At 54.3% G+C, this 17,534-nt stretch overlaps 1 protein-coding gene across 2 annotated transcripts in view; it reads right to left on the bottom strand.

Annotated features, from left to right (window-relative positions):
• The window catches only part of SPSB1 (splA/ryanodine receptor domain and SOCS box containing 1), a 64,854-nt gene extending 47,362 nt beyond the window's left edge, over positions 1-17,492 (bottom strand). Inside the window, exon 1 of one of the 2 annotated variants that reach the window (XM_019639844.1) lies at positions 17,307-17,492. The gene's annotated coding sequence lies outside the window, so the exon portion shown is untranslated. Of the gene's footprint in view, positions 1-17,302 lie in introns of both variants that reach the window. The other variant, XM_019639845.1, reaches the window with a different exon arrangement.
• Between the last annotated feature and the right edge of the window lie 42 nt (positions 17,493-17,534).

Raw genomic sequence — 17,534 nt, forward strand, 5'->3', positions numbered from 1 at the left:
GGACACCCCACATCTGCACATGACTGGGCAGGGGGCTGAGAGGCAAGAAGAGGTTCAAGCCATCTGGCTGGGGGGGGGGGGTAGGCGGCGTTGCAGGTGGAAGAAAGGGACACACTTGCCACCCAGAGGGCGGTCCTGCCAAGAGAAGACAATGGTTAATTCTCACCTCCAGCCTGTCTAGTTCCTGCTGCAAGCTCCCTGCCTAGAACAATGCTGGCACATAGTGGGTGCTCAGTAAATATTTGCAGAAGGAAGTTCTGCTATGCAAATTTAAGAGGGAGGCAAAGAGAAACCAAAGTTGAGGGAGGGTGCCCAGAAACAGGGAGAAACAGATGCCAACCCGGACATCTGGGTCCCTGGCAGGGGACTCTGGCCCCTTCCTGAGCAGGTAAGTCTAGAGGCCACAACAGAAGTCACTGGACCCCACGGGCTTGAAAGGATGGATCTCCCCCCTCCCTTTTGAGGAACATGTCCTGCCTTTGACCATAGGACCAGGCAGGCAGGTGGCTGGCCCACGGCTGGGTCCAGCCAGGGTCCTCCAGCCAGGAGGTCTGGGGCTGGGTGCTTGGGGACAGAAAAGGGAAGCAACTTCCCACCTAAGGACCAGCGGGTGCAGACTCGGGAGCTCACTGACAGTGGGCTGTCTTGTCTCCAACCACCAGGCTGGACAGTGCTTTGAAGCTGTGCCCTTCGAGAAGTGGCCCTACCAACATCACTGCCCCCCCCCCACCATCCAAACCACACCAGCCCAGAAGGAGCCTGCACTTCAAAGTCACATAAAATCCATCACCCCTGCCACCCCAATCTATCCTCTCTGCTCCTTCCTGGCCCCTGTGCCCCACCCCACCCCCACTCCAGGGGGACACCTGGGGCCACTCCATGGTAAAGCCTCCTCCTCACTTAAGATCAGCTCCACTTCACCAAGACCCTGGCCCAAGACAGTCCCCGTCGCCTCTTCAACTGAACTTCAGAGGGGACCAGCAGGGACCCAGTCTCGAGATGGGGGCAGAGCAGCAGGGCCCCGAGGGCTAGCCTCATCCCTCCTGTCAGCCTCTCTTCCTACCCCTGCCAGATGAGTTCATTTTTATAGATGTCTAAACTGAGGCTCAACGAGGCCAAGTAATTGTCCGAGATCCAGATCGGAAGCCAGAATCAAAACTCCTGGCCTTCCCAGGAGGTTGGAAGCCTGCGAGTGGAGGTGGGGGTGGCTTTGGGGACAAAGAACGTGGCAGGAAGGCCTTGTGGGCCACAGGCGCAGGACGCTGCCCTCAGGGAATGACCTTGCCTCCTGCTCCCCAACCCGGCAGCCTGGAGATGCTGGGTCTACACTGCCAACGACAAACAGCCAAGAGGCAGAGGCCAGAGAGGACAGACAGCAGGGCAGCACACTCGGGGGAGGGACTAAACCACGTGGGCGTGGCTAAACCCTGGCTCCAAGCTGGCAGCCAGGCATGAGGGCGTCCCCAGCTGAGGAGCCAGGGGTGCATCACAGGTCTCTGGGTGCCCAGGCCCACCTTCACCCCTCACCTGCTGTCAGCTCAGACCCCAAGGCCCCCCCCTCACCAGGCTACAGGAAATGCCATCCCTCCCCAGGCTGGAGCTTCCCAGAACAAACACCCGGAAAGGGAGAATGAATGCAGCTGCTTCCTGTGGTCCCCACCTGGTTCGTCAAGGAGCTGAGACTGTCCTCCCGGCTTCTCCTGGCTCTCAGGAGGGATGCTAGCCAGACCCTCGCACCCAGCCTGTGTACTCCAGGGCACCAGGAAGTTCCAGAATAGCATGGGCTTAAACCCAATAAGGCGATGACTGGGGCCTGGACTCCCCTCACGCCTTTGCCTGGGCCCTCGCTTCCTGTCTGCGTGGCCCACAGGGCCACCAGAGCAGCACAGAGCCTGGCACACAGAGGCCCTTGCAAACATGCGGAATGAATGGAAGGCCAAAGAAGGATGAAAAGTACCACCCAAGGAGCCTGTGAAACTGCAGGGCTAAAAAAGAAAATATATCGGTTCCCTCGCCACAGGAAATCAGTGGCACACAACTTTGAAACTGTCTTTTCCCACCTGGTGGCCTGAAAAATATCTGTCTGTCTGTCTCTCTCTCTCTCTCTCTCTCTCTCTCTCTCTCTCTCTCTCTCTCTCTCTCTTTCACACACACACACACACACACATACATCCCCTTCTGCCAGATCCTAAACTGAAAGTCCTGGAGTCATACTGATTTTTATGATGATCTTTATTTAAGTGCTTGCTACACACCAGGTACCATCTCAGCTCCTGGTGGTTTTTGCATATGCACATGCCCTTCCACCAGTGACAGATCTCTTCCCTTCTTCCCTTCCTCCTCCCTCTCCAGTTCTGACACATCCCAAGGTCCAGCTTCAATGTCACCGCCTCCAAGAAGCCTTCCTGGATTCACCTGCTGGGAGTAAATCCCAACCCCCATCAAAATCCTCCAGAACTCCAATTGTCTTTCATTGCTTCTATTCCCCTCTACCTAATATGACACTGTTTGAGAGTTAACTGCATATTTGCCCTCTTCCATTCCAGAAAGCACTGGAGGCTTTCTCAAAGACCAGGAGGAAGGGTTATAAATTCCAAAGCATGTTCCTTTTTCAGAGCAGGAAGGCACATGGGAGGTAAGGCCCCACTCCATCTCAGGCTCAGATCCCAGGTAAGAGAAGGACGGCACCGGGCAGCTCACCCACATCAACTCATTCGATCTGTGAGGTACTCTTACCCACCCCCATTTCACAGATACTGAGTATCACCTGGGATACTGAGGCCCAGGTCACAGAGGCCGAAAGTACCAGAGTAGGACTCCAGCCACCTCCTCTGCCTCCCCAGCCAGGCTTGTAACTACTCCAGCCGCCACACCCAGACTAAACACAACTTCTGGGGTGGCCTCCCCAAAAAAACGAAACCCGTGAACCAGAGGACTCACACAGCAGGCCACCTGCTGTGCTCTGAGGCAGTAGGGCTCATATGGGCTCTAACATACCCACATATCCCAGACCTGCTGGTAGAGGCTGCCCCGAGCCCCCGAGATGCCCCCTCCATTGATCGGCCCTTTAACACAATCATCTGGCAACTAACAGGTTCACGCCTAGCAGCGGTCCAGGACCCTGCCCAATGCCAACACCAAAGTCTGCTCTGCTTGGCCAGTGCCCACCCAAGCCTGCATGCTAATATTACCTGGTCGAGCCTGTGTGGGATGACACACATGTGGACACGGACACACACACACACACACACACACACACACACACACACCCCTCCTTTGCCCCCTGGGGGCTGCCTCTCACCCCTTCCCCAGCAGAATCTAGCGTGCCCGGGCACACCACCATCTCCAACTCACCTGGAGCAGGCGGCCTGGCCAGCCAGGAAGTGTCTCTTTCCCAGGCCAGGTCCCCCTGGGCGGTGAGCGAGCCCAGGGAGGGTGAGGCCCACTGTCTCACCTGGCACCTTCCTCTTCCCAAAGCTCCCCCTCCCCTGCTCTGCTGGGCAGGGTTGAGTGGGGAAGGGCACAGGGCCACTGTTCCCTCTGCAGAACCCAGTGGCTGCTGCACCTTCCTGACCTGCACCTGGTCCCTGCTTGTAAATGACTAAGCGATTTCGACCTCAGAGCCTGCCTGCCAAGAGGCCCCGCTGGCTGCAGAACGCTACCAGGATGCCCGGAGCCGCATGCACTAAAACCCATAATTGGCGAGTCCTCTTCTTGGGAAAGAAAACCCCCTCCATGTTTTGTTTTCCCTTTAAATGAAACAAATCCACCCACATAGTTACTGGAAACTCAAGCATGTGGAACTGAACCGTTTGCAAAGACAATTAGTCAGCGACCTTGTGAGCAGGGGAGCAGCCCCTCCATAGGTGGAGCTGCCCGTTCCCATGCGGGAGGGGCGTGGGGTGGCCCCAACCTCCAAGCCATGTTCCCAAACTGCAGCTGACGCCCCGGGAGTGGGTCAAAGTGAGAAGGCATCGCCTGTCCTGAAGGTGAACTCACCTGCACCAGGTCGAGAGTGAGACGGGCGTCTTACTAGGTGCCCGGGTCACAACATGCCATGGTTATCAGTCCTGGCTCAGGAATGGAACCCCCATTCAAATCCCACCCCATCTACTTAGTTGAATCTCTTCAAGCCTCAGTTTCCTCATCTGGGAGGTGGGGACACCGGAACCTACCAGGTGGCTTGTCAGGGTCACCATGAAGGCTGACTTTCGTAGGGAAGCTATGATGGGCGGATGTGACTGTCAGGGCTCTGTCCCTCTTGGCGCAGTGGGATCTGCTGAGTTGGTCCCCAGCCCCGCTGCTTTTCCCAGGTCACAGTGTGGTGAGGTGGCAAGTGGGCCAGCCCAGGCGCCAGCAGGCACAGGTCTAGTCCCAGTGCCCTAAGCCCTAGGCTATGTGACCCTGCTGGGTTCCTCAGTCTTGCCCTCCTCATCTGTACAGGGAGGGCACATTTTATTCTGTGTTGTTTCTTTTAAAACAAATAAACAAAAAAAGCCACTAAATTATTGGCCAACATTTGACAAAATCTGGATTCCTGGCTTCTCTTAGGGGAAAAAAGAAGTGGACGCTGTAGTGAACTGGACTCCACTCCTCCGGGCGCGAGGCGCTGCCCCCTTACACGGGACACATGCATTCCACTTTGCACAGTCCTCCCCCTGTCCCATAGCTTCCTACCCCCAGCTCATCTGCATCTCCTTCCCAGCCCCTGGGGCATCTGAGTTTGTGACCCAGTTTAAAACCCTAATTTTGTTTAGGAGCATGACATTAGCCACTTTTCACTCGAAATATCCACAGGAAGTATCCCTTGGGAAGGTAATTAAAGTCTGACCCTTAAGGCTGATTTTTCTTGGAGAAAAACAAGACGATGTAAGACCTACGCCCCAGTCTGGCTGAGGGAAACGCCACGATGAGGCAGTAATTTTCTGAAATTCTTTACGTGATTTACGGGACCAAAAGCAGAAGCAAGTATCCGGGGTCCTGCCCTTCAATCTCTAACTTCCCTTCTTCTCCTTTTGCTTATGAACCAAAAGAGAGCCTCCTTCTCTGGGTGTCCCCCTCTGAACTGCAGAAGGTAGGCAGGGGGAGTCAAGACACCAACATGCAGGCCCCTCAGGAGGGTTCCAAGATAGTGGCTCACAGAACGGGGAGCCCCAGCTGTTTGGTTTATTGGAGAGCCTTGCAAAGGGACACGGCCGGATCTACTCACAGCCCAGCAGAGATACTGAAAATGTCAAGTGGACGTTTGAGGGTATTTTCAAGTTGTCTTGGTCACTCCTAAAGAGAAAAACACAAGCTTCAGAGTCGCCAGTTCTCTGGCCTCTCCAATGACACTTTGTTCATTCGACCTCCACTGTGCCTGCTAAGGGCCGGCCACCGAGACACAGCTGGGGCCCACCCCCGTGGCACCCAGGCACACCTGAACCACCAAACAGTGACTGCTGCCTTCTGACCCATTCCTGTCCCCACCAGGTCATGAGCCTCGTCACACTCAGAGGCCACGTGGGGCAGTGGTTCAGAGCACAGACGGGGTCTGCATCCAGTCTGATTTCTTGGCTGTGTGATCCCAGGTCAGTTATTTCACTTTTTCGTGCTTTGGTTTTCCTATCTGTAAAATGGGTGTAATAAAGCCCACTGAACAGGGTTCAGTCTGCCTCTAGGAGAGTGGCCCCCAAACTTATTTTTAGCAGTTCAAATGATTTCCCCCCCCCAAAAAAAATTAAGCCTAGTACAGAGCTCTACCCCCCTCAAAAAAAGTCCAAGTTTGGACCACTCTGTTTCAAATAGCCTGTTGTTACATGCTGGAGTGACAGCCCCAAGGTTGGCAAGAAAGCAGGGGCCAGGGGATGTGGTGTCCACACGCCTGCTCTTCCCAAGCACTGGGACAGAGGGGCCAGCGCCTGGCCCAGCTTCGGAAGCTGGCATTCCCGGGAAGCTCGGAGCCCCACGCCAGAGCCACCCAGGAAACCAGAACTCGGTTTTGAACCCCCAAAGCACAAGAGCCCCACCTGACCCATTCTGGGACTTCAATGTCATCCCTAAGCCCGATCCTTCCAGAAGGAGGCTGTCCATGTGCATTAACAAGACGAGTGGTAAGTGGTACCTGTTTTGCGGGCGATGACGATGTGGGGCTCACCGTATCAGTCGCTGCTCTTACATGTGCTCAAAATTTTCCATTAAAAAACACATGTAAACATGACAGCAAAGCAAAACCTCAGTGGTGGTGAGACACCCCCTGGGGTGGGGAGAGGGGCCCCAGTCATGGTTCAGGACTCAGCTCAGACATGGCCTCCTGGGTCGGGGCTGTCTGGGCGTCTCAGCACAGGCATCGAGACAGCCCAGACAGAGCGGGCATTCACGGGACATTGGCTGAATGATGAAGAAATTTAAAAAAACACACAGGCACACACAAAAACCTCTACCCTGAGCTGTCTAGACACCCCTGAGTGTGACACGATGGTGAGGAAGATAGGTTTTCTGGGACCCTGGAGGACACCAGGCAGGGTGAGAAAGGGCCCCGTTCATACAAAACTGCTCAAAATTGGCCCAACGGGATAGAACTGGAAGGAGAGGGAGGACATCCTATCTTTATGAACATCACATCTCTCCAAAGACGAGGAAGTTTTTTTAAAAGGGACCCTGACATTTATATATAATTTAGGCATAATAATTTACACAGAATTAGAAGACATTTCACACTGGCCTTGCTCCTTAGGATGATTTTCCAAGCTTCCCAAATGCAAGGCGACCTTTCTAACACAGCTTCTCAAAATCGCCAAACTGAGAAGTCCCTCAGAAAAGCATAAATCCTCACGGGTCCCCCACTACTCCCCATCGTCAGAGTAATTAAGGAGCGAGATTGTGATTCCCAGGTCCTTCCTTATCTATCCAGGGGCTCATCCCCCAGAAATCCAGGGAGCTGCCCCAAGAACCTGACACGGGCCCTTCACCCTGCACAAAAACCGCTGTCCCCTGGATCCGGTGTTTAATCTCGGGGTCGCATGAGGCTCCCTGGGATCCGCCTAAAAGGCAGACCCATCCACGTGGTCCACTTCCTGTGGGGCCATCCCGAAGCGGGTGCCGGACCACCACAGAAACTTCCCCAATATCCCCCGTCCTAGGAGAGATGCGAGGCCACAGTGGAACACCACCGCAGGCAGGAACCCCCGCCTCCGTCAGACCTGCAGCCAAACTGCCACATAGACAATTACTGATCTGCTGGGAGAGCCCAGAGTGTCCAGGCAAAAGGACCAGGCAGTGAGGCGGCCGGTTAGCTCAGGTGGTTAGAGCACAGGCTCAGAACACCAAGGTTGCTGGTTCGATTCGCCCATGGGCCAAGGAGCTGCGCCCTCCACAATTAGATTGAAGACAACTACTTGACTTGAAGCTGATGGGTCCTGGGAAAAACACAGTTCCCCAATAAAATTTCTGAAAAAACAAACAAAAAGGACTGGGCAGTCGAATTGGGGCTCCTAAGGCGGCAGCCAGAGTGCTTAACACAAGGAGAAATAGACAGATAGAAGGAGACAAAAATTTCTAGATTATCCATTCCTCTCAGGAGCAACTTTTGGGGTGAATGGGGTGGGAGAGGGACACAAGGACACCCTGTACCCACTGACAACCCCTGGGCCCAGCATTCAAGGCCTCCCTGTCATACAGCAGCCTTCGCATGGTCCTCCCCATGGTGGCCAGGGCCTCCTCCCTGGGGTCACTCTACCTCCCTGCCCCCCACCACAAAAACTCCAGCCTACAACAAACCCTCCTAAACAGTCACACGAGACCCTCCGTGCCCACTCAGCACACCTGGCAGAGAGCTAACGTATCCTGCACACACCTGTCATCTCCACCTGCTCGATCCCGGACTCTCTCTCGAGGACCTAGGTTGCTGCTTCACACACCTCCAGCGCCATGCCTGGTAAACAGTCAGTGCTCAATAAATGATGCCGGTGTGTTCAATAGTCATAGCAGAAAGAACAGAGGCTGTGGAATCAGGCCAACTTTACATCATCCACGTAGCCATGTCGCCTCTGGCAACTTAGAAAACGCCTCTGAAGCTTACTTTTCTCATCCATAAATGGGGAGGCAATACCTAACTCAATGGCTGTTTGAAGGATTAGAAATCCATCCACAGCAGTAAGCACAGTGCCTGGCACGCAGTAGGTATTCAATAAAGGTTAAGACAATTTCTAACAGAATCATACTCAGAGCAAATGGGTGTCGAAACCCTGAACTAAATGTTAGCCTGAGAATGGGAGGGGAAAGGCAGGAAAAAGTTGTCAGGGGACTCCAATGACTAAGGGGCCAATGTTCCCTAGGGTGGTGGCTGCTCAGGTCTTCTCTGATGCCTGGGGCAACACACCAGTCTTCTTTCCATAAACTGTTGCCTGACCTGCAGTCATAGCACCATGGCTCTGGGGGCCCCCGTGTCAGGATCCACTGCTAGAGGGCTGGTGACCCAGTCAAGGGCGGGCAGAGGTCAAACGGCTTAACTGCTGGTTGACACCGGTCAGGCAATCACTGCCCAGAGCCCCGCAGGAAGCTCTTGGTCACACCTCAAATGAGACAGAGAGTCCACCCCCTTCACAACCTGACAGGACGCAGAAAACACTGGGAGGAAAGGAGAAGAGAACGTGGCTGGCTGAAGCTGACGCTCTGGTCCTAGACAGGCCAATAGGACTTGAGTGGGGCACCAAATCGCCACACCGTCAAACACCAATCCTGGAAATGTTTAGCTCCACCCCTGCGTGGTCCGGGGAGAAGGATCACTGCAAGTTACAGACCCCCAGTCTCAGAGCTGGTCCATGCGGGGACACATGTGCCATCCCTGCGAGAGATGGGGAGAGGGGGGCGGGTCCTGCACAAAGTGAGCTTGGGACAAGGTCATGCCCTAAAGTCCACGTCACAGGTTTGGGACTTTACCCTAAGAGCAATGGTTGTTGTCAATGGTCTTCAAGAAGGGAGTTGACATTGCCAGGTGCTCATTTAAAAGATTGCTGGAAAAAATTAAAAACTATGAAAAAGATCACCGGCTGTAAGACAACAGGGGCTGGGTCTTCCATGGCGTTGGATATGAGAGAGGCAGGTGTCTTCGGTTCTAGGTGGACATTTTAGACACACGATCTCAGTCTAGCTCTCCCTACCTTCAAGTGCCCCCAACTGAGTCAGGAAGGGAAACCCAGCTTCCTTCTAGGAAACACTGCAATCTGCCATGTCAAACGTAATTAGCCACTAGCCAGGCACAAAAGGTCACAGGGTGGATGATTCCATTCATAGGAAATGTCCAGAGTCGGCAAACCCGTAGAGACGGAAAGCAGACTGGTGGTTCCCAGGGACTGGGAGGCGGGTGTGGGGGGGCACATGGGAGTGACTGCTGAATGGGTACAGAGTTTACAGGGTTTCCTTTTGGGGTGATGAAAATGTTTTAGAACTAGATAGATGTGTTTGCACAACACTGTGAATGTCCAGTCGTCCCTCAGTATCTGCAAGGCATTGGTTCCAGGACCCCTCGCGGATACTAAAATCCACAGATATTCAAGCCCTTTTATATATAACATGACGTACTTTTTGCATATAACCTACACACATCTTCCCATATACATACTTTATCTCTAGATTACTTATAATACTTAATACAATGTAAATGCTGTGTAAATCGTTGTCACACTGTATTGTTTAGGGAATGATGACAAGAAAAAGTCTATCCATGTTCAGTACAGACGCAACCATTGGAGGCCTAACTACACAGTGCACGTTTTTCGAATCTTCATTTTGCCGTCAGTTGAATCTGCTGATGCGGAACCGAGGACATGGAGGGCCAACTGTACTAACTGCCACTGAATTGTTCACTTTAAAGCGGTTCATTTTATGTTATGTGGAATTCACCTCAATTTTTAAAAACACCATAATTAGCCAGTGTCACAGAGCACGTCAGCATATTAAGAATATTAAGAGACCTGGAGTTAAGAGTCTCATGGAGCCACTAATCCCATTTCTGCTGCGGCGCTATCATTTCCCTACAAACCTGGGGCCACTTCTGTCTCTCCCTGGCCCCATACGTCCAATTAATCCTGCAGGAGAACGGGTTCTCCCCGACACGCACACGCCAACTCTGCCATGCCCAGAGTGCTCTCCCGGGTCAAAGCCAGGCTATTTATAGTGAAGGCATGCTAACCGAACTGCTGCACGAAACAGCAGCCACCCCAAGGGAGGCCCAGGGACCCAACCACCCCCCTGCAGGGGTCCATAGTGTAGAAAGTCCAAGGGAACGAGTAATCACCCCAGAGGCCCTCAGCCGCTGCCCTGAGGACAGGTCAGAGCTCCCCACACAGCATCCTCCAGTGGCCTGGCCTGTCTCCGCAGGCCCATCACCTGGCACTCTCCTGCGTCTCTGCCCTCACTCAGCCCCACTCTGGCCACACATTAGCCCATGCTCACCTTCCACATCTGCCATCCTTCCACCAGGAATGCCCACCTGCCTCCCTCCCCCACCTTCTCCCTGTCACTATCCCCATAACACCCTGCATACTGCCATTACCAGAAACAGACGGACCTGTCTCTCCCACAAGACATAGATGGAGCAAGACCCCCATCTCCATTCTTTGTATCTTCAGTCCCAGCAGATTGGCTGTATATAGCAGGTGCTCAATAAGTGTTTGAAAGAAAGAATTACAAGCAGGCCAGTAACAACTCACGAGAGGAGCCTCATCTTGGAGTTCCTGACCTCTCATGGGGTCATGGGGAAAATTCTGGTCTATGAAATGAAAACCGAGCAGCCAGGTTCTGTGAGGGAGAGTCCAAGGGGGCAATGCCACACCCTGCCAGCACACCGTGGGCTATGCACCAGGGCCAGTGCTGATGTACATCACCTCCCTTCACTGCCACCCTGGGAGGTGGCAGCCACACAGCTCGGTCAGGCAGGCTGAGGCTATGAAGGGAAGCTTATGGCCAAGCCACCCAGCCAGGAAATGCCAGCACAGCCTCTGAGCTCAGGTCTAGGCTTCTCCAAGCCCTGTTCGGAACCACCCAGCTACCAGCCTTGTCTGCACTCACTTGTCCGATGGGTATTCAGTAGGAACCCATGGCGTGCACTGAGCCCTGAGGACGCAGTGATGAACAAACTCCACGTGTCCTGGTCCTGCTCTCCAGGAGCCCACAGTCCAGTGGGACAACGGCCAGCTGCCCGTGGCACCTCAAGGGGGTGAGTGTGTGTCTGGCTTGGGTGACGGGGTGGAAGGTGGAGGCAGGGCTGCTGTGGCAGGAACACCACAAGAGCAAGCAGGTCTGAGAAGAGGGGAGACAGGAGATTGGTTTTTAAGAGTTAAGTGAGAAGGGCTTAAAGGCAGAAATGTGCTGGACTAGTCAGCACGAAACACGCAGGGCAGGGGGTGGGGGCTGTGCGTGTTGAAGACAGAGTTGGGGTCAGCAGGATGAACATGCCGGTGACTGGAACTATGAGGGGGACAACCGCGTGAATAGGCAGGTGGGCTGAGAGAGCTATAAGGAGAAAGGCGGAGGGGGGCTGGTGGAGGGTCCCCGGGGGAGACAAAGCAGGAGGTGCCAGGAGGCTCAGGAGAAGCAGGAGGGAGCACAGGGGCCGGGGGTGGGGGGCGTGGAAAGAGCTCTCTAAGCAGGAAGGGGAGCAACAGCACCAAAGCAGCAGAGCTGGTGAGTGGGTGAACTAAAAAGTGCTGTGAGTACTGGCAATTAGGATGGTGGCCTCCAGGGGCTGCTGGGAAAGCCCAGAGTGCCAGGAAAGTGAGGAAGTGGAATCCATGTGTGCTGACCTGGGAATGAGAGGCTGGACTGCAGCTGGGGGCCGCTCCTCTCACCCTGACAGCAGCTCTTGGGGGACCCAGTGGCCACGTGAAGCCAGAGTCCTGGGGCTCCTTCCCCTGAGAGGCCTCCCCAGCCCCACCAGCTCCCACTAGCAGCCTCAGCTCATCTCCAAGCAGCTGGAGGGGTTGCGAGTGAGCGACCTGAGAGGCTGAGTCAGTCACAGCAAGGTGGGGTGGGAACCCAAGAAGTCCACCATCAGAGCCCCCTGCATCCCCACAAGCACCCCAAAGGCACACGATGAGGCCCCTCCCTGGAGCCTGTAACTCAGGAGTGCAATTAAAAAACAGAGACCAAGTATCCATTGATGGAGGAATGAATACACAAAGTGTGGTACGTCCACATAATGGAATATTATTCAATCTTCAGAAGGAAGGACATTCTGACACACACTACAACACGGATGCACCTTGAGGACATCATGCTGAGTGAAATGAGCCAGTCACAGGAGGGCAATCCTGTAGGAGTCCACCTATCTGAGGTCCCTAGTCCTCAAATTCATAGAGACAGAAAGTAGGATGGTGATTGCCAGGGGCTGGAGTGAGGGGATGGGTGTTAAAAGAATTTCAATTTTTCGAGATGAAGACAGTTCTGGAGATGGGTGGTGGGGACGGTTGCACAACTATGTGAATATCCTTAATACCACTGAACTGACACTTAAAAATGGTTAAGAGGGTAAGTTTGATGTTATGTGTATTTTGCCATGATTAAAAAAGAGACAGAAAAGTATAAAACCCATAAACCAGAGAGCCTTCCCTAGCGCCCACCATGGAGACGCCAGCACACACCCCTCTTGTCAGAGGTGTGCTCTCCCTCAACAGGGGGGCCCTGGCAGGGGGCCCTGAGGACGCTCGTGCAACGGGCTCTTTGATTCTAGATGAAAATGCCTGGAATGAAGGTTCCGTCCCCTGGGCACGCCTCATCTCATGTTCTTCTGCTGATGGCATCAATCCCTTGGAAAGAAGGTTCCACAGTGTCTGCCTCCGCCCAGGTCTCTCTCTTGAGCCCCAGGCCTAGCTGCCACCTGGACACACTGAATAGGCCATTTCCACCTGGGACAGGTTCACAGCACCTCCATGCCCTTTGCCCCCACCCGTCTCTATGGGGTTATCATCCACTAGGACCCCCAAACTACCAGGGAACCTCACAGACATCTGCAATGCTTCACCCTTCTTCACACCCAAGTCCGACTAGTTACCAAACCTGCTGATTTCACCTCGAAAATGCCGCTGGCCTCTGTCCCAACTGGCAGGAAACAGATGTAACACAAGGAAACAGTTTTAATAATCAGAGGCCCCAATGTGGAATCAGCAGCTATGTGTGGCCATAAGCAGCCTGTCTGGCAAGGGCTGTGCACAGCTGGCAAAGCTGGCGAGGCCTTGTCACCAGGTAGATCCTAGATTCTTATCAGGGTGGCATTTACATCCCACATGACTTTAGCCTTGGCCCAAATCACCCAATGCCGCCCCCATTTTCCCAGAGGCACCCAACAGATGCTCCCACACCCCACTACCAGCAGCCTGCATGGTAAATTCAAGACGGTTAAGCTTGGGTTTAGGTCGGTTGTGACAAACCATTTCCACATCCGCTGCTCCTCAAGCCTGCATTACACAAGGCCAGCCCCCACCCCCCGGGGGGCAAAGCCGAGGTGTGCCTTGAAGGGTTTTCCTCCTGGGAGGCCCAGGAGCCTGTGACATGCTTTTGTCTCGTGGGCAACGGACTCATTTTTTTGGTAATATTGGGCAATAAACAGAACCTTTAAAACACAAAACAAGTAAGAAGTTTTTCAAAAGCTTTCAGGAAGGAGGTTGGGGGCAACAAGACAGATTGCCAATGAGCTGTCTTTCCCTTGTCACAGCCAGGAAGGACCCTCAACTCCAATTCGGGAAGAGTATGCTTATCCTGACCTGCCATCCAGTGGAGTCTAAGTCCACTTCTTTGAGAAGACTTGGTACTTCCCTTAATTGCTTTTTAGGAAGTACTTACAGATGACCAGACATCACATCTGAGATTGGCTTCAGAATAATGCAGCATGAGTGTGTACACGTGTGTGGGTGGGTGTGTTGACACTTGCAGCTGCTAAGGGGACCTTATACTCTTCTCTCAACTTGAGTGTACGTTTGAAATTTTCCATAACAATAAAATTTTCATTAAAAAAATTTATATGCTTCTTGAAGAGAAGGCTAAGGTGATAAAGGTGGCCTACTGTATCCGTTAAGGGCTTGGGCACCATAATTGGGGTTGGAGATTTGTGCTACAGCTCAGCGGTGATGAGACCTTGGCCAAGTCACATGGCCATTCCAGCCTTAGTAGAAGGTGGATGGCAGGAGAACCCGCTTGCTGCCCAGGGTTCTTAGGAAGAAAACAAGGGTTAATGTGTCAAGGACTCAGATCAGAGCACATGCTATAACACTTTTTTCTTCTATTATTATCATTATTATTATTATTAATTATTTATTCTCATCATCAAACAAGGTAAAACATCCATGAAGCACTTAGCAGCAGAGTGCCTGGCACCTGGCTATGAGTGGGACTTTAATTCTTAGATCGAGAAGGATGCTATCAGATAACTGGGAAAACGGAGAGCACTGGGTTGAAAGTCCAAAATCAAAGTCCCTTTAAGTCTGGATTTGGTTGGTCAGGCTTGCAGGGGACAGAACTGTGGACCAAGCCACACCTATACTTGCCCTAATACAGATGCTCATTCTCAAAATTTTCAGTAACAAAAAGATACACTGATTCACGCACACCAGCCACCACCTATTTCCTGAGATGAGCTGGTGTGAAATTCCCAGACTATACTTGCGAACACCATAAAGATCAGAGGTTTGGCTCAATGTGAAAATGCATCAGCAGGCAAGTCCCTGCTCACCTGGGAGGAGAGGTAGGTGCTAGGGACCAGGCACAGCACAGGGAGCACAGCATCCAGCGTCCTCATGAGCAGAGGGCAGCGCTAGTCTCCACCAGCTGGACCCCCAGCCTGATACCCCCGGCCTCTGTTGGAGAAATTAAATATCTGTGCTAATAACAGGGGCCGTTAGTTTTACAAGGCATCCCTGGGGAGCCCACTGAAGCATGGTTTCAGCCTTGCTGAAGTAGCCCAAGGAACGCAGCCTCGTGCAGCTACAAAGTGACATCACTTAGGGCCCCTGGCAGGGCCACTCCTTCTTAAGAGCCACGGAACCCCCAGAACACACTGACTCTCCCCAGAGCCCCAAGCTCCCTGAAGCCAAGTCTGTCCCTGCTCATGGCTGTCAGAGCCACTGAAGTCAATGTGACACTGCTTTTATTGTCTTTTTCCTGGGAAAGAAAAGGAAGATTTGTAAAGTTATTGCATTAGGCCACGCCACATGTATGCACGCACACCACACACATATACACTTTCTCCATCCACTGGGAAAAGCATTCCCTGCAGAAGAAAAAGCAGTTAAAAGAACAAGAGGAGTGCTTAAAATGATCTAATCCAGCCCATCACTTTACAGCTGGGGAGGCATGAAGTGCCTAGCCCATGACCTCAGCACTGGGGACAGTAACCAATGGCAATAGCTAGGATTCTGGACACTTGGTCCATAGCCCTGGCTATGCAATTTGGGTAAGTCAGCTACCCTCTCTGGGCCTCTGCTGGGAAAGGAGGGTTGCTTAGATAGATGCCCTGCAGGCAGGATAGGGCTTTCCTAGCTGCTCAGTTCCTCACCGGGGAGAAGCCTGCCTATGCCCCTAACACTTAACCCAGCACTTCCAGCCACCCAGAGTGGGAGTGTCAGGAAGGCATGGGGCAGAGAAGGGAGGAGCAGCCTGCCCTCTTCCTTGCTGGCTGTTCTCCTCACACCCAGCAACCAGGGATGAGGTCTGGACCCCCTCCCCACTCCTACTTCACGAGAGAATTCTTCCAAGGACAAACCTGAGTCACCGGGATGGTGCTTTTACCATCAACACCTGTTAAAACTCTACTCATGACCAGTTTCTGGTGCTACCGGCTGGAGTGTTTAATTAAATATTACTCACTCAGGAAGCAGCCCCTGCCAACTCACCCCCAAACCGTGCAGTTCATCTTCAGAGAAAAAGAGGGAGGGAGAGGCGCCTGCAGCCTCCTCAGCTGGCACCAGCAGGGCTTCCCACATCCAGCACAGCCCACTTGAGAACCAAGAGACCAAGGTCAGGAGGTAGCAGCTCCACTGCTAGATGACCATGGACGGGACACACACATTCACTCACAGAGACACACACACACCCTACACAGACACAGATGCAGTCAGACAGACACACACTCACACAGATGCACAGACACACACACGTTCACTCACAGATGCACTAAGATACACACAGATGAGCTCTGAAACACACACACACAGATGCGCTGAGACACTCACACTCACCCCACACAGACACGTGAACAGAAGTGCACTCTGACACACACACACACACACACACACACACACTCACAGGCACACAGACACACACAGAGAAACACCTCAAACGCACACATACTCTCTCACACACATTTACTTATTTTCACAGACGCACACTCAGAACACCCACACAGATGGGGTCAGAGAGACAAAGACACACTCACACAGACATCGTACACCCAGGCACACGCCACACTCGCACATACACACAACTTGCCACCTCTCCCCGCAGGCCAAGCGGCCGTTAGCGTTTACCTTGAACTTGAACAGGACAATCACCAAGTCCCCACACACACCCCGGGCGCGGGATGACCCGTCCCACAGTTCCACCGACGGACCCAGGCTGCTCGGGTTTTTCTGATTTAATCGATTTCCTGACATAACACTCGACTCTCCCCTAGTTGCCGGGAGAAGCCGCGGCGGCTCCGAGGCGGCAGGGAGGGCGGCGCCGCCCGGCGGGCTCCCCGGGGGAAGCGCGGGGAGCCGGGCTGGGGAACCCCGAGGGGGCCGGTCCCGCCGCGCTGCAGATGCGGGCCCCGACTAGCGGGAAAAGCGAAACTAACTTCGCCAAGCGGGAGGGGCAGAGCGGCGCCCCCGCCTCGGCCGCGGGGACTGTCGCGGAAACGGAGGCCGTGGGACGCCCAGGCACCTCGAAGTAGGCGGGAGCCGCCGTGCACCCCAGGCCCCTTCTTCTTGTGTGCAGCTGCTAAGACTCAACCCTGGGCGCGACGGGCGCCGCGGCCGCCGGGACCCCTGACCTGTCCCGCCCCCGCAGGTTGGAGCCGGAGCCGCCGCGACCAGCCCGCGCCTGCAGCGGCAGCCTCTGCAGAGGCTCTGGGCGGCGCCCGGCCCCTGTCCGTGGACCGGCGGCGAAAGAAAAACTCCCCGGAGCCACCGCGGGGGCGCTGCGTTCCCCGAGCCCCCCTACAGCTCCCAGTCGTGACCCTCACCAGGTCCCCAGTGTCGGACCCCGCTTCCACCCACTCGGCCCCCAAGTGCCGCGACCCCCGCGCTCACCCTGCCCGGCCCCGCAGCCACCCGGTCCCCGCGCCCGGCCCTACCTACCGCTCCGGGGAGGCCGCCGCCGCCCGCTCTCCGGGCCCGAGAGGCTCTGGGCGCCCGGGCCGCGCCCGCCGCAGGGAGCGAAGTCGCCTCCTCCCCGCGGCCCCGGCGCCAGCGCCTGGACCTGCTTTCTGCTGCGAGCGCGCGGGCTGCCCGAGCGCGACTTCTGTGCAAAGAAGAAAAAGGGACCCAACGCTTTAAAGTGAAAAACGAGAGAAGCGCCGGGGGCGG

This window comes from Hipposideros armiger, unplaced genomic scaffold (genome assembly GCF_001890085.2).
Source record: "Hipposideros armiger isolate ML-2016 unplaced genomic scaffold, ASM189008v1 scaffold_46, whole genome shotgun sequence".
In the NCBI taxonomy this organism is placed as follows: domain Eukaryota; kingdom Metazoa; phylum Chordata; class Mammalia; order Chiroptera; family Hipposideridae; genus Hipposideros; species Hipposideros armiger.